This window comes from Nothobranchius furzeri, chromosome 8, assembly GCF_043380555.1.
Source record: "Nothobranchius furzeri strain GRZ-AD chromosome 8, NfurGRZ-RIMD1, whole genome shotgun sequence".
Classification (NCBI taxonomy): Eukaryota; Metazoa; Chordata; class Actinopteri; order Cyprinodontiformes; family Nothobranchiidae; genus Nothobranchius; species Nothobranchius furzeri.
This window is the reverse complement of record NC_091748.1, coordinates 5,023,461-5,051,020: the sequence shown is the minus strand read 5'-3', so window position 1 is coordinate 5,051,020 and position 27,560 is coordinate 5,023,461.

The following is a 27,560-nucleotide window of genomic DNA, read 5'->3' as shown; positions in this document are numbered from 1 at the left end:
TCGTGCAACATAATTCTGGGTGCCATTTAAAAACCATAAGTGCGAATGACTCCATTCCTTTTTGTGGTTGTAGGGGCTGTTGATTGGAGTATGCTAAAATAAACCTGATCTCTCTAGGACATTCAGAAGCCAAGTTATAAGCCCACAAATGTGTAACTGGACTACTTCTTTAAATTGACACCAGATTCGGTGACCTTTGGGACATGGTTTGACCCCCTTAGGAATGTGCTATCATCATGAAACGTTCAGATCATTTACAACTCAATAGATTCTACCTTCCTGTAACGTTTCAGCCTGATTGGACCTTTTTTTCACACAAATGAACCCAGAATGATGTGAAATTGTGCTTCGTGCAACATAATTCTGGGTGCCATTTAAAAACCATAAGTGCTAATCACTCCATTCCTTTTTGTGGTAATGGGGGCTGCTAATTGGAGTACTCTAAAACAAACCTGACCTCTCTAGGATATTCAGAAGCCAAGTTATAAGCCCACAAAGGTGTAACTGGACTACTTCTTTAAAGTGACACCAGGCCCGGTGACCTTTGGGACATGGTTTGACCCCCAATAGGAATGTGCGATCATCATGAAACGTTCAGATCACTTACAACTCAATAGATTCTACCTTCTTGTAACGTTTCAGCCTGATTGGACCTTGTTTTCACACAAATGGACCCAGAATGATGTGAAATTGTGCTTCGTGCAACATAATTCTAGGTGCCATTTACAAACCATAAGTGCTAATGACTCCATTCCTTTTTGTGGTTGTAGGGGCTGTTGGTTGGAGAACATTAAAACAAACCTGATCTCTCTAGGACATTCAGAAGCCAAGTTATAAGCCCACAAATGTGTAACTGGACTTCTTCTTTAAATTGACACCAGATCCGGTGACATTTGGGACATGGTTTGACCCCTTTAGGAAAGTGATATCATCATGAAACGTTCAGATCACTTACAACTTAATAGATTCTAACTTCCTGTAATGTTTCAGCCTTATTGGACCTTGTTTTCACACAAATGAACCCAGAATGATCTTAAATTGTGCTTCGTGCAACATAATTCTGGGTGCCATTTAAAAACCATAAGTGCTAATGACTCCATTCCTTTTAGTGGTAAAGGGGGCTGTTAATTGGAGTACTGTAAAACAAACCTGATCTCTCTAGGACATTCAGAAGCCAAGTTATAAGCCCACAAATGAGTAACTGGACTACTTCTTTAAAGTGACACCAGGCCCGGTGACCTTTGGGACATGGTTTTACCCGCTATAGGAATGTGCGATCATCATGAAACGTTCAGATCACTTACAACTCAATAGATTCTACCTTCTTGTAACGTTTCAGCCTGATTGGACCTTGTTTTCACACAAATGAACCCAGAATGATGTGAAATTGTGCTTCGTGCAACATAATTCTGGGTGCCATTTACAAACCATCAGTGCTAAAGACTCCATTCCTTTTTGTGGTTGTAGGGGCTGTTGGTTGGAGTACATTAAAACAAACCTGATCTCTCTAGGACATTCAGAAGCCAATTTATAAGCCCACAAATGTGTAACTGGACTCCTTCTTTAAATTGACACCAGATCCGGTGACGTTTGGGACATGTTTTGACCCCCTTAGGAAAGTGCTATCATCATGAAACGTTCAGATCACTTACAACTCAATAGATTCTACCTTCCTGTAAAGTTTCAGCCTGATTGGACCTTGTTTTCACACAAATGAACCCAGAATGATGTGAAATTGTGCTTCGTGCAACATAATTCTGGGTGCCATTTAAAAACCATAAGTGCGAATGACTCCATTCCTTTTTGTGGTTGTAGGGGCTGTTGATTGGAGTATGCTAAAATAAACCTGATCTCTCTAGGACATTCAGAAGCCAAGTTATAAGCCCACAAATGTGTAACTGGACTACTTCTTTAAATTGACACCAGATCCGGTGACCTTTGGGACATGGTTTGACCCCCTTAGGAATGTGCTATCATCATGAAACGTTCAGATCATTTACAACTCAATAGATTCTACCTTCCTGTAACGTTTCAGCCTGATTGGACCTTTTTTTCACACAAATGAACCCAGAATGATGTGAAATTGTGCTTCGTGCAACATAATTCTGGGTGCCATTTAAAAACCATAAGTGCTAATCACTCCATTCCTTTTTGTGGTAATGGGGGCTGCTAATTGGAGTACTCTAAAACAAACCTGACCTCTCTAGGATATTCAGAAGCCAAGTTATAAGCCCACAAAGGTGTAACTGGACTACTTCTTTAAAGTGACACCAGGCCCGGTGACCTTTGGGACATGGTTTGACCCCCAATAGGAATGTGCGATCATCATGAAACGTTCAGATCACTTACAACTCAATAGATTCTACCTTCTTGTAACGTTTCAGCCTGATTGGACCTTGTTTTCACACAAATGGACCCAGAATGATGTGAAATTGTGCTTCGTGCAACATAATTCTAGGTGCCATTTACAAACCATAAGTGCTAATGACTCCATTCCTTTTTGTGGTTGTAGGGGCTGTTGGTTGGAGAACATTAAAACAAACCTGATCTCTCTAGGACATTCAGAAGCCAAGTTATAAGCCCACAAATGAGTAACTGGACTACTTCTTTAAAGTGACACCAGGCCCGGTGACCTTTGGGACATGGTTTTACCCGCTATAGGAATGTGCGATCATCATGAAACGTTCAGATCACTTACAACTCAATAGATTCTACCTTCTTGTAACGTTTCAGCCTGATTGGACCTTGTTTTCACACAAATGAACCCAGAATGATGTGAAATTGTGCTTCGTGCAACATAATTCTGGGTGCCATTTACAAACCATCAGTGCTAAAGACTCCATTCCTTTTTGTGGTTGTAGGGGCTGTTGGTTGGAGTACATTAAAACAAACCTGATCTCTCTAGGACATTCAGAAGCCAATTTATAAGCCCACAAATGTGTAACTGGACTCCTTCTTTAAATTGACACCAGATCCGGTGACGTTTGGGACATGTTTTGACCCCCTTAGGAAAGTGCTATCATCATGAAACGTTCAGATCACTTACAACTCAATAGATTCTACCTTCCTGTAAAGTTTCAGCCTGATTGGACCTTGTTTTCACACAAATGAACCCAGAATGATGTGAAATTGTGCTTCGTGCAACATAATTCTGGGTGCCATTTAAAAACCATAAGTGCGAATGACTCCATTCCTTTTTGTGGTTGTAGGGGCTGTTGATTGGAGTATGCTAAAATAAACCTGATCTCTCTAGGACATTCAGAAGCCAGGTTATAAGCCCACAAATGTGTAACTGGACTACTTCTTTAAATTGACACCAGATCCGGTGACCTTTGGGACATGGTTTGACCCCCTTAGGAATGTGCTATCATCATGAAACGTTCAGATCATTTACAACTCAATAGATTCTACCTTCCTGTAACGTTTCAGCCTGATTGGACCTTTTTTTCACACAAATGAACCCAGAATGATGTGAAATTGTGCTTCGTGCAACATAATTCTGGGTGCCATTTAAAAACCATAAGTGCTAATCACTCCATTCCTTTTTGTGGTAATGGGGGCTGCTAATTGGAGTACTCTAAAACAAACCTGACCTCTCTAGGATATTCAGAAGCCAAGTTATAAGCCCACAAAGGTGTAACTGGACTACTTCTTTAAAGTGACACCAGGCCCGGTGACCTTTGGGACATGGTTTGACCCCCAATAGGAATGTGCGATCATCATGAAACGTTCAGATCACTTACAACTCAATAGATTCTACCTTCTTGTAACGTTTCAGCCTGATTGGACCTTGTTTTCACACAAATGGACCCAGAATGATGTGAAATTGTGCTTCGTGCAACATAATTCTAGGTGCCATTTACAAACCATAAGTGCTAATGACTCCATTCCTTTTTGTGGTTGTAGGGGCTGTTGGTTGGAGAACATTAAAACAAACCTGATCTCTCTAGGACATTCAGAAGCCAAGTTATAAGCCCACAAATGTGTAACTGGACTTCTTCTTTAAATTGACACCAGATCCGGTGACATTTGGGACATGGTTTGACCCCTTTAGGAAAGTGATATCATCATGAAACGTTCAGATCACTTACAACTTAATAGATTCTAACTTCCTGTAACGTTTCAGCCTTATTGGACCTTGTTTTCACACAAATGAACCCAGAATGATCTTAAATTGTGCTTCGTGCAACATAATTCTGGGTGCCATTTAAAAACCATAAGTGCTAATGACTCCATTCCTTTTAGTGGTAAAGGGGGCTGTTAATTGGAGTACTGTAAAACAAACCTGATCTCTCTAGGACATTCAGAAGCCAAGTTATAAGCCCACAAATGAGTAACTGGACTACTTCTTTAAAGTGACACCAGGCCCGGTGACCTTTGGGACATGGTTTTACCCGCTATAGGAATGTGCGATCATCATGAAACGTTCAGATCACTTACAACTCAATAGATTCTACCTTCTTGTAACGTTTCAGCCTGATTGGACCTTGTTTTCACACAAATGAACCCAGAATGATGTGAAATTGTGCTTCGTGCAACATAATTCTGGGTGCCATTTAAAAACCATAAGTGCTAATAACTCCATTCCTTTTAGTGGTAATGGGGGCTGCTGATTGGAGTACTCTAAAACAAACCTGACCTCTCTAGGATATTCAGAAGCCAAGTTATAAGCCCACAAAGGTGTAACTGGACTACTTCTTTAAAGTGACACCAGGCCCGGTGACCTTTGGGACATGGTTTGACCCCCTATAGGAATGTGCGATCATCATGAAACGTTCAGATCACTTACAACTCAATAGATTCTACCTTCTTGTAACGTTTCAGCCTGATTGGACCTTGTTTTCACACAAATGGACCCAGAATGATGTGAAATTGTGCTTCGTGCAACATAATTCTGGGTGCCATTTACAAACCATCAGTGCTAAAGACTCCATTCCTTTTTGTGGTTGTAGGGGCTGTTGGTTGGAGTACATTAAAACAAACCTGATCTCTCTAGGACATTCAGAAGCCAATTTATAAGCCCACAAATGTGTAACTGGACTCCTTCTTTAAATTGACACCAGATCCGGTGACGTTTGGGACATGTTTTGACCCCCTTAGGAAAGTGCTATCATCATGAAACGTTCAGATCACTTACAACTCAATAGATTCTACCTTCCTGTAAAGTTTCAGCCTGATTGGACCTTGTTTTCACACAAATGAACCCAGAATGATGTGAAATTGTGCTTCGTGCAACATAATTCTGGGTGCCATTTAAAAACCATAAGTGCGAATGACTCCATTCCTTTTTGTGGTTGTAGGGGCTGTTGATTGGAGTATGCTAAAATAAACCTGATCTCTCTAGGACATTCAGAAGCCAAGTTATAAGCCCACAAATGTGTAACTGGACTACTTCTTTAAATTGACACCAGATCCGGTGACCTTTGGGACATGGTTTGACCCCCTTAGGAATGTGCTATCATCATGAAACGTTCAGATCATTTACAACTCAATAGATTCTACCTTCCTGTAACGTTTCAGCCTGATTGGACCTTTTTTTCACACAAATGAACCCAGAATGATGTGAAATTGTGCTTCGTGCAACATAATTCTGGGTGCCATTTAAAAACCATAAGTGCTAATCACTCCATTCCTTTTTGTGGTAATGGGGGCTGCTAATTGGAGTACTCTAAAACAAACCTGACCTCTCTAGGATATTCAGAAGCCAAGTTATAAGCCCACAAAGGTGTAACTGGACTACTTCTTTAATAGTGACACCAGGCCCGGTGACCTTTGGGACATGGTTTGACCCCCAATAGGAATGTGCGATCATCATGAAACGTTCAGATCACTTACAACTCAATAGATTCTACCTTCTTGTAACGTTTCAGCCTGATTGGACCTTGTTTTCGCACAAATGGACCCAGAATGATGTGAAATTGTGCTTCGTGCAACATAATTCTGGGTGCCATTTACAAACCATAAGTGCTAAAGACTCCATTCCTTTTTGTGGTTGTAGGGGCTGTTGGTTGGAGTACATTAAAACAAACCTGATCTCTCTAGGACATTCAGAAGCCAAGTTATAAGCCCACAAATGTGTAACTGGACTACTTCTTTAAATTGACACCAGATCCGGTGACGTTTGGGACATGGTTTGACCCCCTTAGGAAAGTGCTATCATCATGAAACGTTCAGATCACTTACAACTCAATAGATTCTACCTTCCTGTAAAGTTTCAGCCTGATTGGACCTTGTTTTCACACAAATGAACCCAGAATGATGTGAAATTGTGCTTCGTGCAACATAATTCTGGGTGCCATTTAAAAACCATAAGTGCTAATGACTCCATTCCTTTTTGTGGTTGTAGGGGCTGTTGATTGGAGTATACTAAAATAAACCTGATCTCTCTAGGACATTCAGAAGCCAAGTTATAAGCCCACAAATGTGTAACTGGACTACTTCTTTAAATTGACACCAGATCCAGTGACCTTTGGGACATGGTTTGACCCCCTTAGGAAAGTGCTATCATCATGAAACGTTCAGATCACTTACAACTCAATAGATTCTACCTTCTTGTAACGTTTCAGCCTGATTGGACCTTGTTTTCACACAAATGGACCCAGAATGATGTGAAATTGTGCTTTGTGCAACATAATTCTGGGTGCCTTTTACAAACCATAAGTGCTAATGACTCCATTCCTTTTTGTGGTTGTAGGGGCTGTTGGTTGGAGTCCATTAAAACAAACCTGACCTCTCTAGGATATTCAGAAACCAAGTTATAAGCCCACAAAGGTGTAACTGGACTACTTCTTTAAAGTGACACCAGGCCCGGTGACCTTTGGGACATGGTTTGACCCCCAATAGGAATGTGCGATCATCATGAAACGTTCAGATCACTTACAACTCAATAGATTCTACCTTCTTGTAACGTTTCAGCCTGATTGGACCTTGTTTTCACACAAATGGACCCAGAATGATGTGAAATTGTGCTTCGTGCAACATAATTCTGGGTGCCATTTAAAAACCATAAGTGCTAATGACTCCATTCCTTTTTGAGGTTGTAGGGGCTGTTGATTGGAGTACACTAAAACAAACCTGATCTCTCTAGGACATTCAGAAACCAAGTTATAGGCACTCAAAGGTGTAACTGGACTACTTCTTTAAAGAGACACCAGGCCCGGTGACCTTTGGGACATGGTTTGACCCCCTATAGGAATGTGCAATCATCATGAAACGTTCAGATCACTTACAACTCAATAGATTCTACCTTCTTGTAACGTTTCAGCCTGATTGGACCTTGTTTTCACACAAATGGACCCAGAATGATGTGAAATTGTGCTTCGTGCAACATAATTCTGGGTGCCATTTACAAACCATAAGTGCTAATGACTCCATTCGTTTTTGTGGTTGTAGGGGCTGTTGATTGGAGTACATTAAAACAAACCTGATCTCTCCAGGACATTCAGAAGCCAAGTTATAAGCCCACAAATGTGTAACTGGACTACTTCTTTAAATTGACACCAGATCCGGTGACCTTTGGGACATGGTTTGACCCCCTTAAGAAAGTGCTATCATCATGAAACGTTCAGATCACTTAAAACTCAATAGATTCTACCTTCCTGTAACGTTTCAGCATGATTGGACCTTGTTTTCACACAAATGAACCCAGAATGATGTGAAATTGTGCTTCGTGCAACATAATTCTGGGTGCCATTTAAAAACCATAAGTGCTAATCACTCCATTCCTTTTTGTGGTAATGGGGGCTGCTAATTGGAGTACTCTAAAACAAACCTGACCTCTCTAGGATATTCAGAAGCCAAGTTATAAGCCCACAAATGTGTAACTAGACTACTTCTTTAAAGTGACACCAGGCCCGGTGACCTTTGGGACATGGTTTGACCCCCAATAGGAATGTGCGATCATCATGAAACGTTCAGATCACTTACAACTCAATAGATTCTACCTTCTTGTAACGTTTCAGCCTGATTGGACCTTGTTTTCACACAAATGGACCTAGAATGATGTGAAATTGTGCTTTGTGCAACATAATTCTGGGTGCCATTTACAAACCATAAGTGCTAATGACTCCATTCCTTTTTGAGGTTGTAGGGGCTGTTGATTGGAGTACACTAAAACAAACCTGATCTCTCTAGGACATTCAGAAACCAAGTTATAGGCACTCAAAGGTGTAACTGGACTACTTCTTTAAAGAGACACCAGGCCCGGTGACCTTTGGGATATGGTTTGACCCCCTATAGGAATGTGCAATCACCATGAAACGTTCAGATCACTTACAACTCAATAGATTCTACCTTCTTGTAACGTTTCAGCCTGATTGGACCTTGTTTTCACACAAATGGACCCAGAATGATGTGAAATTGTGCTTCGTGCAACATAATTCTGGGTGCCATTTACAAACCATAAGTGCTAATGACTCCATTCGTTTTTGTGGTTGTAGGGGCTGTTGATTGGAGTACATTAAAACAAACCTGATCTCTCCAGGACATTCAGAAGCCAAGTTATAAGCCCACAAATGTGTAACTGGACTACTTCTTTAAATTGACACCAGATCCGGTGACCTTTGGGACATGGTTTGATCCCCTTAGGAAAGTACTATCATCATGAAACGTTGAGATCACTTACAACTCAATAGATTCTACCTTCCTGTAACGTTTCAGCCTGATTGGACCTTGTTTTCACACAAATGAACCCAGAATGATGTGAAATTATGCTTTGTGCAACATAATTCTGGGTGCCATTTAAAAACCATAAGTGCTAATGACTCCATTCCTTTTAGTGGTAAAGGGGGCTGTTAATTGGAGTACTGTAAAACAAACCTGATATCTGTAGGACATTCAGAAGCCAAGTTATAAGCCCACAAATGTGTAACTGGACTACTTCATTAAAGTGACACCAGGCCCGGTGACCTTTGGGACATGGTTTTACCCCCTATAGGAATGTGCGATCATCATGAAACGTTCAGATCACTTACAACTCAATAGATTCTACCTTCTTGTAACGTTTCAGCCTGATTGGACCTTGTTTTCACACAAATGAACCCAGAATGATGTGAAATTGTGCTTCGTGCAACATAATTCTGGGTGCCATTTAAAAACCATAAGTCCTAATAACTCCATTCCTTTTAGTGGTAATGGGGGCTGCTGATTGGAGTACTCTAAAACAAACCTGACCTCTCTAGGATATTCAGAAGCCAAGTTATAAGCCCACAAAGGTGTAACTGGACTACTTCTTTAAAGTGACACCAGGCCCGGTGACCCGTGGGACATGGTTTGACCCCCTATAGGAATGTGCGATCATCATGAAACGTTCAGATCACTTACAACTCAATAGATTCTACCTTCTTGTAACGTTTCAGCCTGATAGGACCTTGTTTTCACACAAATGGACCCAGAATGATGTGAAATTGTGCTTCGTGCAACATAATTCTGGGTGCCATTTACAAACCATAAGTGCTAAAGACTCCATTCCTTTTTGTGGTTGTAGGGGCTGTTGGTTGGAGTACATTAAAACAAACTTGATCTCTCTAGGACATTCAGAAGCCAAGTTATAAGCCCACAAATGTGTAACTGGACTACTTCTTTAAATTGACACCAGATCCGGTGACGTTTGGGACATGGTTTGACCCCCTTAGGAAAGTGCTATCATCATGAAACGTTCAGATCACTTACAACTCAATAGATTCTACCTTCCTGTAAAGTTTCAGCCTGATTGGACCTTGTTTTCACACAAATGAACCCAGTATGATGTGAAATTGTGCTTCGTGCAACATAATTCTGGGTGCCATTTAAAAACCATAAGTGCTAATGACTCCATTTCTTTTTGTGATTGTAGGGGCTGTTGATTGGAGTATACTAAAACAAACCTGATCTCTCTAGGACATTCAGAAGCCAAGTTATAAGCCCACAAATGTGTAACTGGACTACTTCTTTAAATTGACACCAGATCCGGTGACCTTTGGGACATGGTTTGACCCCCTTAGGAAAGTGCTATCATCATGAAACATTCAAATCACTTACAACTCAATAGATTCTACCTTCCTTTAACGTTTCAGCCTGATTGTACCTTGTTTTCACACAAATGAACCCAGAATGATGTGAAATTGTGCTTCGTGCAACATAATTCTGGGTGCCATTTAAAAACCATTAGTGCTAATGACTCCATTCCTTTTAGTGGTAATGGGGGCTGCTAATTGGAGTACTCTAAAACAAACCTGACCTCTCTAGGACATTCAGAAACCAAGTTATAAGCCCTCAAAGGTGTAATTGGACTACTTAAAGAGACACCAGGCCCGGTGACCTTTGGGACATGGTTTGACCCCCTATAGGAATGTGCGATCATCATGAAACTTTCAGATCACTTACAACTCAATAGATTCTACCTTCTTGTAACGTTTCAGCCTGATTGGACCTTGTTTTCACACAAATGGACCCAGAATGATGTGAAATTGTGCTTCGTGCAACATAATTCTGGGTGCCATTTACAAACCATAAGTACTAATGACTCCATTCCTTTTTGTGGTTGTAGGGGCTGTTGGTTGGAGTACATTAAAACAAACCTGATCTCTCTAGGGCATTCAGAAGCCAAGTTATAAGCCCATAAATGTGTAACTGGACTACTTCTTTAAAGTGACACCAGGCCCGGTGACCTTTGGGACATGGTTTGACCCCCTATAGGAATGTGCGATCATCATGAAACGTTCAGATCACTTACAACTCAATAGATTCTACCTTCTTGTAACGTTTCAGCCTGATTGGACCTTGTTTTCACACAAATGGACCCAGAATGATGTGAAATTGTGCTTCGTGCAACATAATTCTGGGTGCCATTTAAAAACCATAAGTGATAATGACTCAATTCCTTTTTGAGGTTGTAGGGGCTGTTGATTGGAGTCCACTAAAACAAACCTGATCTCTCTAGGACATTCAGAAACCAAATTATAAGCCCTCAAAGGTGTAATTGGACTACTTCTTTAAAGTGACACCAGGCCCGGTGACCTTTGGGACATGGTTTGACCCCCTCTAGGAATGTGCGATCATCATGAAACGTTCAGATCACTTACAACTCAATAGATTCTACCTTCTTGTAACGTTTCAGCCTGATTGGACCTTGTTTTCACACAAATGGACCCAGAATGATGTGAAATTGTGCTTCGTGCAACATAATTCTAGGTGCCATTTACAAACCATAAGTGCTAATGACTCCATTCCTTTTTGTGGTTGTAGGGACTGTTGGTTGGAGAACATTAAAACAAACCTGATCTCTCTAGGACATTCAGAAACCAAGTTATAAGCCCACAAAGGTGTAATTGGACTACTTCTTTAAAGTGACACCAGGCCCGGTGACCTTTGGGACATGGTTTGACCCCCTATAGGAATGTGTGATCATCATGAAACGTTCAGATCACTTACAGCTCAATAGATTCTACCTTCATGTAACGTTTCAGCCTGATTGGACCTTGTTTTCACACAAATGAACCCAGTATGATGTGAAATTGTGCATCGTGCAACATAATTCTGGGTGCCATTTAAAAACCATAAGTGCTAATGACTCCATTTCTTTTTGTGGTTGTAGGGGCTGTTGATTGGAGTACTCTAAAACAAACCTGACCTCTCTAGGACATTCAGAAACCAAGTTATAAGCCCTTAAAGGTGTAATTGGACTACTTTAAAGAGACACCAGGCCCGGTGACCTTTGGGACATGGTTTGACCCCCTATAGGAATGTGCGATCATCATGAAACGTTCAGATCACTTACAACTCAATAGATTCTACCTTCTTGTAACGTTTCAGCCTGATTGGACCTTGTTTTCACACAAATTGTCCCAGAATGATGTGAAATTGTGCTTCGTGCAACATAACTCTGGGTGCCATTTAAAAACCATAAGTGCTAATGACTCAATTCATTTTTGAGGTTGTAGGGGCTGTTGATTGGAGTACACTAAAACAAACCTGATCTCTCTAGGACATTCAGAAACCAAGTTATAAGCCCTCAAAGGTGTAATTGGACTACTTCTTTAAAGTGACACCAGGCCCGGTGACCTTTGGGACATGGTTTGACCCCCTCTAGGAATGTGCGATCATCATGAAACATTCAGATCACTTACAACTCAATAGATTCTACCTTCTTGTAACGTTTCAGCCTGATTGGACCTTGTTTTCACACAAATGGACCCAGAATGATGTGAAATTGTGCTTCGTGCAACATAATTCTAGGTGCCATTTACAAACCATAAGTGCTAATGACTCCATTCCTTTTTGTGGTTGTAGGGGCTGTTGGTTGGAGAACATTAAAACAAACCTGATCTCTCTAGGACATTCAGAAGCCAAGTTATAAGCCCACAAATGTGTAACTGGACTTCTTCTTTAAATTGACACCAGATCCGGTGACCTTTGGGACATGGTTTGACCCCTTTAGGAAAGTGATATCATCATGAAACGTTCAGATCACTTACAACTCAATAGATTCTAACTTCCTGTAACGTTTCAGCCTTATTGGACCTTGTTTTCACACAAATGAACCCAGAATGATGTGAAATTGTGCTTCGTGCAACATAATTCTGGGTGCCATTTAAAAACCATAAGTGCTAATGACTCCATTCCTTTTAGTGGTAAAGGGGGCTGTTAATTGGAGTACTGTAAAACAAACCTGATCTCTCTAGGACATTCAGAAGCCAAGTTATAAGCCCACAAATGAGTAACTGGACTACTTCTTTAAAGTGACACCAGGCCCGGTGACCTTTGGGACATGGTTTTACCCGCTATAGGAATGTGCGATCATCATGAAACGTTCAGATCACTTACAACTCAATAGATTCTACCTTCTTGTAACGTTTCAGCCTGATTGGACCTTGTTTTCACACAAATGAACCCAGAATGATGTGAAATTGTGCTTCGTGCAACATAATTCTGGGTGCCATTTAAAAACCATAAGTTCTAATAACTCCATTCCTTTTAGTGGTAATGGGGGCTGCTGATTGGAGTACTCTAAAACAAACCTGACCTCTCTAGGATATTCAGAAGCCAAGTTATAAGCCCACAAAGGTGTAACTGGACTACTTCTTTAAAGTGACACCAGGCCCGGTGACCTTTGGGACATGGTTTGACCCCCTATAGGAATGTGCGATCATCATGAAACGTTCAGATCACTTACAACTCAATAGATTGTACCTTCTTGTAACGTTTCAGCCTGATTGGACCTTGTTTTCACACAAATGGACCCAGAATGATGTGAAATTGTGCTTCGTGCAACATAATTCTGGGTGCCATTTACAAACCATCAGTGCTAAAGACTCCATTCCTTTTTGTGGTTGTAGGGGCTGTTGGTTGGAGTACATTAAAACAAACCTGATCTCTCTAGGACATTCAGAAGCCAATTTATAAGCCCACAAATGTGTAACTGGACTCCTTCTTTAAATTGACACCAGATCCGGTGACGTTTGGGACATGTTTTGACCCCCTTAGGAAAGTGCTATCATCATGAAACGTTCAGATCACTTACAACTCAATAGATTCTACCTTCCTGTAAAGTTTCAGCCTGATTGGACCTTGTTTTCACACAAATGAACCCAGAATGATGTGAAATTGTGCTTCGTGCAACATAATTCTGGGTGCCATTTAAAAACCATAAGTGCGAATGACTCCATTCCTTTTTGTGGTTGTAGGGGCTGTTGATTGGAGTATGCTAAAATAAACCTGATCTCTCTAGGACATTCAGAAGCCAAGTTATAAGCCCACAAATGTGTAACTGGACTACTTCTTTAAATTGACACCAGATCCGGTGACCTTTGGGACATGGTTTGACCCCCTTAGGAATGTGCTATCATCATGAAACGTTCAGATCATTTACAACTCAATAGATTCTACCTTCCTGTAACGTTTCAGCCTGATTGGACCTTTTTTTCACACAAATGAACCCAGAATGATGTGAAATTGTGCTTCGTGCAACATAATTCTGGGTGCCATTTAAAAACCATAAGTGCTAATCACTCCATTCCTTTTTGTGGTAATGGGGGCTGCTAATTGGAGTACTCTAAAACAAACCTGACCTCTCTAGGATATTCAGAAGCCAAGTTATAAGCCCACAAAGGTGTAACTGGACTACTTCTTTAAAGTGACACCAGGCCCGGTGACCTTTGGGACATGGTTTGACCCCCAATAGGAATGTGCGATCATCATGAAACGTTCAGATCACTTACAACTCAATAGATTCTACCTTCTTGTAACGTTTCAGCCTGATTGGACCTTGTTTTCACACAAATGGACCCAGAATGATGTGAAATTGTGCTTCGTGCAACATAATTCTAGGTGCCATTTACAAACCATAAGTGCTAATGACTCCATTCCTTTTTGTGGTTGTAGGGGCTGTTGGTTGGAGAACATTAAAACAAACCTGATCTCTCTAGGACATTCAGAAGCCAAGTTATAAGCCCACAAATGTGTAACTGGACTTCTTCTTTAAATTGACACCAGATCCGGTGACATTTGGGACATGGTTTGACCCCTTTAGGAAAGTAATATCATCATGAAACGTTCAGATCACTTACAACTTAATAGATTCTAACTTCCTGTAACGTTTCAGCCTTATTGGACCTTGTTTTCACACAAATGAACCCAGAATGATCTTAAATTGTGCTTCGTGCAACATAATTCTGGGTGCCATTTAAAAACCATAAGTGCTAATGACTCCATTCCTTTTAGTGGTAAAGGGGGCTGTTAATTGGAGTACTGTAAAACAAACCTGATCTCTCTAGGACATTCAGAAGCCAAGTTATAAGCCCACAAATGAGTAACTGGACTACTTCTTTAAAGTGACACCAGGCCCGGTGACCTTTGGGACATGGTTTTACCCGCTATAGGAATGTGCGATCATCATGAAACGTTCAGATCACTTACAACTCAATAGATTCTACCTTCTTGTAACGTTTCAGCCTGATTGGACCTTGTTTTCACACAAATGAACCCAGAATGATGTGAAATTGTGCTTCGTGCAACATAATTCTGGGTGCCATTTACAAACCATCAGTGCTAAAGACTCCATTCCTTTTTGTGGTTGTAGGGGCTGTTGGTTGGAGTACATTAAAACAAACCTGATCTCTCTAGGACATTCAGAAGCCAATTTATAAGCCCACAAATGTGTAACTGGACTCCTTCTTTAAATTGACACCAGATCCGGTGACGTTTGGGACATGTTTTGACCCCCTTAGGAAAGTGCTATCATCATGAAACGTTCAGATCACTTACAACTCAATAGATTCTACCTTCCTGTAAAGTTTCAGCCTGATTGGACCTTGTTTTCACACAAATGAACCCAGAATGATGTGAAATTGTGCTTCGTGCAACATAATTCTGGGTGCCATTTAAAAACCATAAGTGCGAATGACTCCATTCCTTTTTGTGGTTGTAGGGGCTGTTGATTGGAGTATGCTAAAATAAACCTGATCTCTCTAGGACATTCAGAAGCCAAGTTATAAGCCCACAAATGTGTAACTGGACTACTTCTTTAAATTGACACCAGATCCGGTGACCTTTGGGACATGGTTTGACCCCCTTAGGAATGTGCTATCATCATGAAACGTTCAGATCATTTACAACTCAATAGATTCTACCTTCCTGTAACGTTTCAGCCTGATTGGACCTTTTTTTCACACAAATGAACCCAGAATGATGTGAAATTGTGCTTCGTGCAACATAATTCTGGGTGCCATTTAAAAACCATAAGTGCTAATCACTCCATTCCTTTTTGTGGTAATGGGGGCTGCTAATTGGAGTACTCTAAAACAAACCTGACCTCTCTAGGATATTCAGAAGCCAAGTTATAAGCCCACAAAGGTGTAACTGGACTACTTCTTTAAAGTGACACCAGGCCCGGTGACCTTTGGGACATGGTTTGACCCCCTATAGGAATGTGCGATCATCATGAAACGTTCAGATCACTTACAACTCAATAGATTCTACCTTCTTGTAACGTTTCAGCCTGATTGGACCTTGTTTTCACACAAATGGACCCAGAATGATGTGAAATTGTGCTTCGTGCAACATAATTCTGGGTGCCATTTACAAACCTTCAGTGCTAAAGACTCCATTCCTTTTTGTGGTTGTAGGGGCTGTTGGTTGGAGTACATTAAAACAAACCTGATCTCTCTAGGACATTCAGAAGCCAATTTATAAGCCCACAAATGTGTAACTGGACTCCTTCTTTAAATTGACACCAGATCCGGTGACGTTTGGGACATGTTTTGACCCCCTTAGGAAAGTGCTATCATCATGAAACGTTCAGATCACTTACAACTCAATAGATTCTACCTTCCTGTAAAGTTTCAGCCTGATTGGACCTTGTTTTCACACAAATGAACCCAGAATGATGTGAAATTGTGCTTCGTGCAACATAATTCTGGGTGCCATTTAAAAACCATAAGTGCGAATGACTCCATTCCTTTTTGTGGTTGTAGGGGCTGTTGATTGGAGTATGCTAAAATAAACCTGATCTCTCTAGGACATTCAGAAGCCAAGTTATAAGCCCACAAATGTGTAACTGGACTACTTCTTTAAATTGACACCAGATCCGGTGACCTTTGGGACATGGTTTGACCCCCTTAGGAATGTGCTATCATCATGAAACGTTCAGATCATTTACAACTCAATAGATTCTACCTTCCTGTAACGTTTCAGCCTGATTGGACCTTTTTTTCACACAAATGAACCCAGAATGATGTGAAATTGTGCTTCGTGCAACATAATTCTGGGTGCCATTTAAAAACCATAAGTGCTAATCACTCCATTCCTTTTTGTGGTAATGGGGGCTGCTAATTGGAGTACTCTAAAACAAACCTGACCTCTCTAGGATATTCAGAAGCCAAGTTATAAGCCCACAAAGGTGTAACTGGACTACTTCTTTAAAGTGACACCAGGCCCGGTGACCTTTGGGACATGGTTTGACCCCCAATAGGAATGTGCGATCATCATGAAACGTTCAGATCACTTACAACTCAATAGATTCTACCTTCTTGTAACGTTTCAGCCTGATTGGACCTTGTTTTCACACAAATGGACCCAGAATGATGTGAAATTGTGCTTTGTGCAACATAATTCTGGGTGCCATTTACAAACCATAAGTGCTAATGACTCCATTCCTTTTTGTGGTAATGGGGGCTGCTAATTGGAGTACTCTAAAACAAACCTGACCTCTCTAGGATATTCAGAAGCCAAGTTATAAGCCCACAAAGGTGTAACTGGACTACTTCTTTAAAGTGACACCAGGCCCGGTGCCCTTTGGGACATGGTTTGACCCCCAATAGGAATGTGCGATCATCATGAAACGTTCAGATCACTTACAACTCAATAGATTCTACCTTCTTGTAACGTTTCAGCCTGATTGGACCTTGATTTTCACACAAATGGACCCAGAATGATGTGAAATTGTGCTTTGTGCAACATAATTCTGGGTGCCATTTACAAACCATAAGTGCTAATGACTCCATTCCTTTTTGAGGTTGTAGGGGCTGTTGATTGGAGTACACTAAAACAAACCTGATCTCTCTAGGACATTCAGAAGCCAAGTTATAAGCCCACAAATGTGTAACTGGACTACTTCTTTAAATTGACACCAGATCCGGTGACCTTTGGGACATGGTTTGATCCCCTTAGGAAAGTACTATCATCATGAAACGTTGAGATCACTTACAACTCAATAGATTCTACCTTCCTGTAACGTTTCAGCCTGATTGGACCTTGTTTTCACACAAATGAACCCAGAATGATGTGAAATTGTGCTTCGTGGAACATAATTCTGGGTGCCATTTAAAAACCATAAGTGCTAATGACTCCATTCCTTTTAGTGGTAAAGGGGGCTGTTAATTGGAGTACTGTAAAACAAACCTGATATCTGTAGGACATTCAGAAGCCAAGTTATAAGCCCACAAATGTGTAACTGGACTACTTCATTAAAGTGACACCAGGCCCGGTGACCTTTGGGACATGGTTTTACCCCCTATAGGAATGTGCGATCATCATGAAACGTTCAGATCACTTACAACTCAATAGATTCTACCTTCTTGTAACATTTCAGCCTGATTGGACCTTGTTTTCACACAAATGAACCCAGAATGATGTGAAATTGTGCTTCGTGCAACATAATTCTGGGTGCCATTTAAAAACCATAAGTCCTAATAACTCCATTCCTTTTAGTGGTAATGGGGGCTGCTGATTGCAGTACTCTAAAACAAACCTGACCTCTCTAGGATATTCAGAAGCCAAGTTATAAGCCCACAAAGGTGTAACTGGACTACTTCTTTAAAGTGACACCAGGCCCGGTGACCTTTGGGACATGGTTTGACCCCCTATAGGAATGTGCGATCATCATGAAACGTTCAGATCACTTACAACTCAATAGATTCTACCTTCTTGTAACGTTTTAGCCTGATAGGACCTTGTTTTCACACAAATGGACCCAGAATGATGTGAAATTGTGCTTCGTGCAACATAATTCTGGGTGCCATTTACAAACCATAAGTGCTAAAGACTCCATTTCTTTTTGTGGTTGTAGGGGCTGTTGATTGGAGTATACTAAAACAAACCTGATCTCTCTAGGACATTCAGAAGCCAAGTTATAAGCCCACAAATGTGTAACTGGACTACTTCTTTAAATTGACACCAGATCCGGTGACGTTTGGGACATGGTTTGACCCCCTTAGGAAAGTGCTATCATCATGAAACGTTCAGATCACTTACAACTCAATAGATTCTACCTTCCTGTAAAGTTTCAGCCTGATTGGACCTTGTTTTCACACAAATGAACCCAGTATGATGTGAAATTGTGCTTCGTGCAACATAATTCTGGGTGCCATTTAAAAACCATAAGTGCTAATGACTCCATTTCTTTTTGTGGTTGTAGGGGCTGTTGATTGGAGTATACTAAAACAAACCTGATCTCTCTAGGACATTCAGAAGCCAAGTTATAAGCCCACAAATGTGTAACTGGACTACTTCTTTAAATTGACACCAGATCCGGTGACCTTTGGGACATGGTTTGACCCCCTTAGGAAAGTGCTATCATCATGAAACATTCAGATCACTTACAACTCAATAGATTCTACCTTCCTTTAACGTTTCAGCCTGATTGTACCTTGTTTTCACACAAATGAACCCAGAATGATGTGAAATTGTGCTTCGTGCAACATAATTCTGGGTGCCATTTAAAAACCATAAGTGCTGTTGACTCCATTCCTTTTAGTGGTAATGGGGGCTGCTAATTGGAGTACTCTAAAACAAACCTGACCTCTCTAGGACATTCAGAAACCAAGTTATAAGCCCTCAAAGGTGTAATTGGACTACTTAAAGAGACACCAGGCCCGGTGACCTTTGGGACATGGTTTGACCCCCTATAGGAATGTGCGATCATCATGAAACTTTCAGATCACTTACAACTCAATAGATTCTACCTTCTTGTAACGTTTCAGCCTGATTGGACCTTGTTTTCACACAAATGGACCCAGAATGATGTGAAATTGTGCTTCGTGCAACATAATTCTGGGTGCCATTTACAAACCATAAGTACTAATGACTCCATTCCTTTTTGTGGTTGTAGGGGCTGTTGGTAGGAGTACATTAAAACAAACCTGATCTCTCTAGGACATTCAGAAGCCAAGTTATAAGCCCACAAATGTGTAACTGGACTACTTCTTTAAAGTGACACCAGGCCCAGTGACCTTTGGGACATGGTTTGACCCCCTCTAGGAATGTGCGATCATCATGAAACGTTCAGATCACTTACAACTCAATAGATTCTACCTTCTTGTAACGTTTCAGCCTGATTGGACCTTGTTTTCACACAAATGGACCCAAAATGATGTGAAATTGTGCTTCGTGCAACATAATTCTAGGTGCCATTTACAAACCATAAGTGCTAATGACTCCATTCCTTTTTGTGGTTGTAGGGGCTGTTGGTTGGAGAACATTAAAACAAACCTGATCTCTCTAGGACATTCAGAAGCCAAGTTATAAGCCCACAAATGTGTAACTGGACTTCTTCTTTAAATTGACACCAGATCCGGTGACCTTTGGGACATGGTTTGACCCCTTTAGGAAAGTGATATCATCATGAAACGTTCAGATCACTTACAACTCAATAGATTCTACCTTCTTGTAACGTTTCAGCCTGATTGGACCTTGTTTTCACACAAATGAACCCAGAATGATGTGAAATTGTGCTTCGTGCAACATAATTCTGGGTGCCATTTAAAAACCATAAGTGCTAATAACTCCATTCCTTTTAGTGGTAATGGGGGCTGCTGATTGGAGTACTCTAAAACAAACCTGACCTCTCTAGGATATTCAGAAGCCAAGTTATAAGCCCACAAAGGTGTAACTGGACTACTTCTTTAAAGTGACACCAGGCCCGGTGACCTTTGGGACATGGTTTGACCCCCTTAGGAAAGTGCTATCATCATGAAACGTTCAGATCACTTACAACTCAATAGATTCTACCTTCCTGTAACATTTCTGCCTGATTGGACCTTGTTTTCACACAAATGAACCCAGAATGATGTGAAATTGTGCTTCGTGCAACATAATTCTGGGTGCCATTTACAAACCATAAGTGCTAATGACTCCATTCCTTTTAGTGGTAATGGGGGCTGTTAATTGGAGTACTCTAAAACAAACCTGACCTCTCTAGGATATTCAGAAGCCAAGTTATAAGCCCACAAAGGTGTAACTGGACTACTTCTTTAAAGTGACACCAGGCCCGGTGACCTTTGGGACATGGTTTGACCCCCAATAGGAATGTGCGATCATCATGAAACGTTCAGATGACTTACAACTCAATAGATTCTACCTTCTTGTAACGTTTCAGCCTGATTGGACCTTGTTTTCACACAAATGGACCCAGAATGATGTGAAATTGTGCTTCGTGCAGAATAATTCTGGGTGCCATTTAAAAAACATAAGTGCTAATGACTCCATTACTTTTTGTGGTTGTAGGGGCTGTGGGTTGGAGTACATTAAAATAAACCTGATCTCTCTAGGACATTCAGAAGCCAAGTTATAAGCCCACAAATGTGTAACTGGACTACTTCTTTAAATTGACACAGATCTGGTGACCTTTGGGACATGGTTTGACCCCCTTAGGAATGTGCGATCATCATGAAACGTTCAGATCACTTACAACTCAATAGATTCTACCTTCTTGTAACGTTTCGGCCTGATTGGACCTTGTTTTCACACAAATGGACCCAGAATGATGTGAAATTGTGCTTCGTGCAACATAATTCTGGGTGCCATTTACAAACCATCAGTGCTAAAGACTCCATTCCTTTTTGTTGTTGTAGGGGCTGTTGGTTGGAGTACATTAAAACAAACCTGATCTCTCTAGGACATTCAGAAGCCAAGTTATAAGCCCATAAATGTGTAACTGGACTACTTTATATTGACACCAGATCCGGTGACGTTTGGGACATGGTTTGACCCCCTTAGGAAAGTGCTATCATCATGAAACGTTCAGATCACTTACAACTCAATAGATTCTACCTTCCTGTAAAGTTTCAGCCTGATTGGACCTTGTTTTCACACAAATGAACCCAGAATGATGTGAAATTGTGCTTCGTGCAACATAATTCTGGGTGCCATTTAAAAACCATTAGTGCGAATGACTCCATTCCTTTTTGTGGTTGTAGGGGCTGTTGATTGGAGTATGCTAAAATAAACTTGATCTCTCTAGGACATTCAGAAGCCAAGTTATAAGCCCACAAATGTGTAACTGGACTACTTCTTTAAATTGACACCAGATCCGGTGACCTTTGGGACATGGATTGACCCCCTTAGGAATGTGCTATCATCATGAAACGTTCAGATCACTTACAACTCAATAGATTCTACCTTCCTGTAACGTTTCAGCCTGATTGGACCTTTTTTTTCACAAATGAACCCAGAATGATGTGAAATTGTGCTTCGTGCAACATAATTCTGGGTGCCATTTAAAAACCATAAGTGCTAATCACTCCATTCCTTTTTGTGGTAATGGGGGCTGCTAATTGGAGTACTCTAAAACAAACCTGACCTCTCTAGGATATTCAGAAGCCAAGTTATAAGCCCACAAAGGTGTAACTGGACTACTTCTTTAAAGTGACACCAGGCCCCGTGACCTTTGGGACATGGTTTGACCCCCAATAAGAATGTGCGATCATCATGAAACGTTCAGATCACTTACAACTCAATAGATTCTACCTTCTTGTAACGTTTCAGCCTGATTGGACCTTGTTTTCACACAAATGGACCCAGAATGATGTGAAATTGTGCTTCGTGCAACATAATTCTAGGTGCCATTTACAAACCATAAGTGCTAATGACTCCATTCCTTTTTGTGGTTGTAGGGGCTGTTGGTTGGAGAACATTAAAACAAACCTGATCTCTCTAGGACATTCAAAAGCCAAGTTATAAGCCCACAAATGTGTAACTGGACTACTTCTTTAAATTGACACCAGATCCGGTGACCTTTGGGACATGGTTTGACCCCCTTAGGAAAGTGCTATCATCATGAAACGTTCAGATCACTTACAACTCGATAGATTCTAACTTTCTGTAACGTTTCAGCCTGATTGGACCTTGTTTTCACACAAATGAACCCAGAATGATGTGAAATTATGATTCGTGCAACATAATTCTGGGTGCCATTTAAAAACCATAAGTGCTAATGACTCCATTCCTTTTTGAGGTTGTAGGGGCTGTTGATTGGAGTACACTAAAACAAACCTGATCTCTCTAGGACATTCAGAAACCAAGTTATAAGCCCACAAAGGTGTAATTGGACTACTTCTTTAAAGTGACACCAGGCCCGGTGACCTTTGGGACATGGTTTGACCCCCTATAGGAATGTGTGATCATCATGAAATGTTCAGATCACTTACAACTCAATAGATTCTACCTTCCTGTAACGTTTGAGCCTGATTGGACCTTGTTTTCACACAAATGAACCCAGTATGATGTGAAATTGTGCATCGTGCAACATAATTCTGGGTGCCATTTAAAAACCATAAGTGCTAATGACTCCATTTCTTTTTGTGGTTGTAGGGGCTGTTGATTGGAGTATACTAAAACAAACCTGATCTCTCTAGGACATTGAGAAGCCAAGTTATAAGCCCACAAATGTGTAACTGGACTACTTCTTTAAATTGACACCAGATCCGGTGACCTTTGGGACATGGTTTGACCCCCTTAGGAAAGTGCTATCATCATGAAACGTTCAGATCCCTTACAACTCAATAGATTCTACCTTCCTGTAACGTTTCAGCCTGATTGTACCTTGTTTTCACACAAATGAACCCAGAATGATGTGAAATTGTGCTTCGTGCAACATAATTCTGGGTGCCATTTAAAAACCATAAGTGCTAATGACTCCATTCCTTTTAGTGGTAATGGGGGCTGCTAATTGGAGTACTCTAAAACAAACCTGACCTCTCTAGGACATTCAGAAACCAAGTTATAAGCCCTTAAAGGTGTAATTGGACTACTTTAAAGAGACACCAGGCCCGGTGACCTTTGGGACATGGTTTGACCCCCTATAGGAATGTGCGATCATCATGAAACGTTCAGATCACTTACAACTCAATAGATTCTACCTTCTTGTAACGTTTCAGCCTGATTGGACCTTGTTTTCACACAAATGGACCCAGAATGATGTGAAATTGTGCTTCGTGCAACATAATTCTGGGTGCCATTTACAAACCATCAGTGCTAAAGACTCCATTCCTTTTTGTGGTTGTAGGGGCTGTTGGTTGGAGTACATTAAAACAAACCTGATCTCTCTAGGACATTCAGAAGCCAAGTTATAAGCCCTCAAATGTGTAACTGGACTACTTCTTCAAATTGACACCAGATCCGGTGACGTTTGGGACATGGTTTGACCCCCTTAGGAAAGTGCTATCATCATGAAATGTTCAGATCACTTACAACTCAATAGATTCTACCTTCCTGTAAAGTTTCAGCCTGATTGGACCTTGTTTTCACACAAATGAACCCAGAATGATGTGAAATTGTGCTTCGTGCAACATAATTCTGGGTGCCATTTAAAAACCATAAGTGCGAATGACTCCATTCCTTTTTGTGGTTGTAGGGGCTGTTGATTGGAGTATGCTAAAATAAACCTGATCTCTCTAGGACATTCAGAAGCCAAGTTATAAGCCCACAAATGTGTAACTGGACTACTTCTTTAAATTGACACCAGATCCGGTGACCTTTGGGACATGGTTTGACCCCCTTAGTAATGTGCTATCATCATGAAACGTTCAGATCACTTACAACTCAATAGATTCTACCTTCCTGTAACGTTTCAGCCTGATTGGACCTTGTTTTCACACAAATGAACCCAGAATGATGTGAAATTGTGCTTCGTGCAACATAATTCTGTGTGCCATTTAAAAACCATAAGTGCTATTGACTCCATTCCTTTTTGTGGTAATGGGGGCTGCTTATTGGAGTACTCTAAAACAAACCTGACCTCTCTAGGACATTCAGAAACCAAGTTATAAGCCCTCAAAGGTGTAATTGGACTACTTAAAGAGACACCAGGCCCGGTGACCTTTGGGACATGGTTTGACCCCCAATAGGAATGTGCGATCATCATGAAACGTTCAGATCACTTACAACTCAATAGATTATACCTTCTTGTAACGTTTCAGCCTGATTGGACCTTGTTTTCACACAAATGGACCCAGAATGATGTGAAATTGTGCTTCATGCAACATAATTCTAGGTGCCATTTACAAACCATAAGTGCTAATGACTCCATTCCTTTTTGTGGTTGTAGGGGCTGTTGGTTGGAGAACATTAAAACAAACCTGATCTCTCTAGGACATTCAAAAGCCAAGTTATAAGCCCACAAATGTGTAACTGGACTACTTCTTTAAATTGACACCAGATCCGGTGACCTTTGGGACATGGTTTGACCCCCTTAGGAAAGTGTTATCATCATGAAACGTTCAGATCACTTACAACTCGATAGATTCTAACTTTCTGTAACGTTTCAGCCTGATTGGACCTTGTTTTCACACAAATGAACCCAGAATGATGTGAAATTATGATTCGTGCAACATAATTCTGGGTGCCATTTAAAAACCATAAGTGCGAATGACTCCATTCCTTTTTGTGGTTGTAGGGGCTGTTGATTGGAGTATGCTAAAATAAACCTGATCTCTCTAGGACATTCAGAAGCCAAGTTATAAGCCCACAAATGTGTAACTGGACTACTTCTTTAAATTGACACCAGATCCGGTGACCTTTGGGACATGGTTTGACCCCCTTAGTAATGTGCTATCATCATGAAACGTTCAGATCACTTACAACTCAATAGATTCTACCTTCCTGTAACGTTTCAGCATGATTGGACCTTGTTTTCACACAAATGAACCCAGAATGATGTGAAATTGTGCTTCGTGCAACATAATTCTGTGTGCCATTTAAAAACCATAAGTGCTATTGACTCCATTCCTTTTTGTGGTAATGGGGGCTGCTTATTGGAGTACTCTAAAACAAACCTGACCTCTCTAGGACATTCAGAAACCAAGTTATAAGCCCTCAAAGGTGTAATTGGACTACTTAAAGAGACACCAGGCCCGGTGACCTTTGGGACATGGTTTGACCCCCAATAGGAATGTGCGATCATCATGAAACGTTCAGATCACTTACAACTCAATAGATTATACCTTCTTGTAACGTTTCAGCCTGATTGGACCTTGTTTTCACACAAATGGACCCAGAATGATGTGAAATTGTGCTTCATGCAACATAATTCTAGGTGCCATTTACAAACCATAAGTGCTAATGACTCCATTCCTTTTTGTGGTTGTAGGGGCTGTTGGTTGGAGAACATTAAAACAAACCTGATCTCTCTAGGACATTCAAAAGCCAAGTTATAAGCCCACAAATGTGTAACTGGACTACTTCTTTAAATTGACACCAGATCCGGTGACCTTTGGGACATGGTTTGACCCCCTTAGGAAAGTGTTATCCTCATGAAACGTTCAGATCACTTACAACTCGATAGATTCTAACTTTCTGTAACGTTTCAGCCTGATTGGACCTTGTTTTCACACAAATGAACCCAGAATGATGTGAAATTATGATTCGTGCAACATAATTCTGGGTGCCATTTAAAAACCATAAGTGCTAATGACTCCATTCCTTTTTGAGGTTGTAGGGGCTGTTGATTGGAGTACACTAAAACAAATCTGATCTCTCTAGGACATTCAGAAACCAAGTTATAAGCCCACAAAGGTGTAATTGGACTACTTCTTTAAAGTGACACCAGGCCCGGTGACCTTTGGGACATGGTTTGACCCCCTATAGGAATGTGTGATCATCATGAAACGTTCAGATGACTTACAACTCAATAGATTCTACCTTCTTGTAACGTTTCAGCCTGATTAGACCTTGTTTTCACACAAATGGACCCAGAATGATGTGAAATTGTGCTTCATGCAACATAATTCTGGGTGCCATTTAAAAACCATAAGTGCTAATGACTCCATTCCTTTTAGTGGTAATGGGGGCTGCTAATTTGAGTACTCTAAATCAAACCTGACCTCTCTAGGACATTGAGAAGCCAAGTTATAAGCCCACAAATGTGTAACTGGACTACTTCTTTAAATTGACACCAGATCCGGTGACCTTTGGGACATGGTTTGACCCCCTTAGGAAAGTGCTATCATCATGAAACGTTCAGATCACTTACAACTCAATAGATTCTAACTTCCTGTAACGTTTCAGCCTGATTGGACCTTGTTTTCACACAAAAGAACCCAGAATGATGTGAAATTATGATTCGTGCAACATAATTCTGGGTGCCATTTAAAAACCATAAGTGCTAATGACTCCATTCCTTTTTGAGGTTGTAGGGGCTGTTGATTGGAGTACACTAAAACAAACCTGATCTCTCTAGGACATTCAGAAACCAAGTTATAAGCCCACAAAGGTGTAATTGGACTACTTCTTTAAAGTGACACCAGGCCCGGTGACCTTTGGGACATGGTTTGACCCCCTATAGGAATGTGCGATCATCATGAAACGTTCAGATCACTTACAATTCAATAGATTCTACCTTCCTGTAACGTTTCAGCCTGATTGGACCTTGTTTTCACACAAATGGACCCAGAATGACGTGAAATTGTGCTTCGTGCAACATAATTCTGGGTGCCATTTACAAAACATAAGTGCTAATGACTCCATTCTTTTTTGTGGTTGTAGGGGTTGTTGGTTGGAGTACATTAAAACAAACCTGATCTCTCTAGGGCATTCAGAAGCCAAGTTATAAGCCCACAAATGTGTAACTGGACTACTTCTTTAGTGACACCAGGCCCAGTGACCTTTGGGACATGGTTTGACCCCCTTAGGAAAGTGCTATCATCATGAAACGTTCAGATCACTTACAACTCAATATATTCTACCTTCCTGTAATGTTTCAGCCTGATTGGACCTTGTTTTCACACAAATGAACCCAGAATGATGTGAAATTGTGCTTCGTGCAACATAATTCTGAGTGCCATTTAAAAACCATAAGTGCTAATGACTCCATT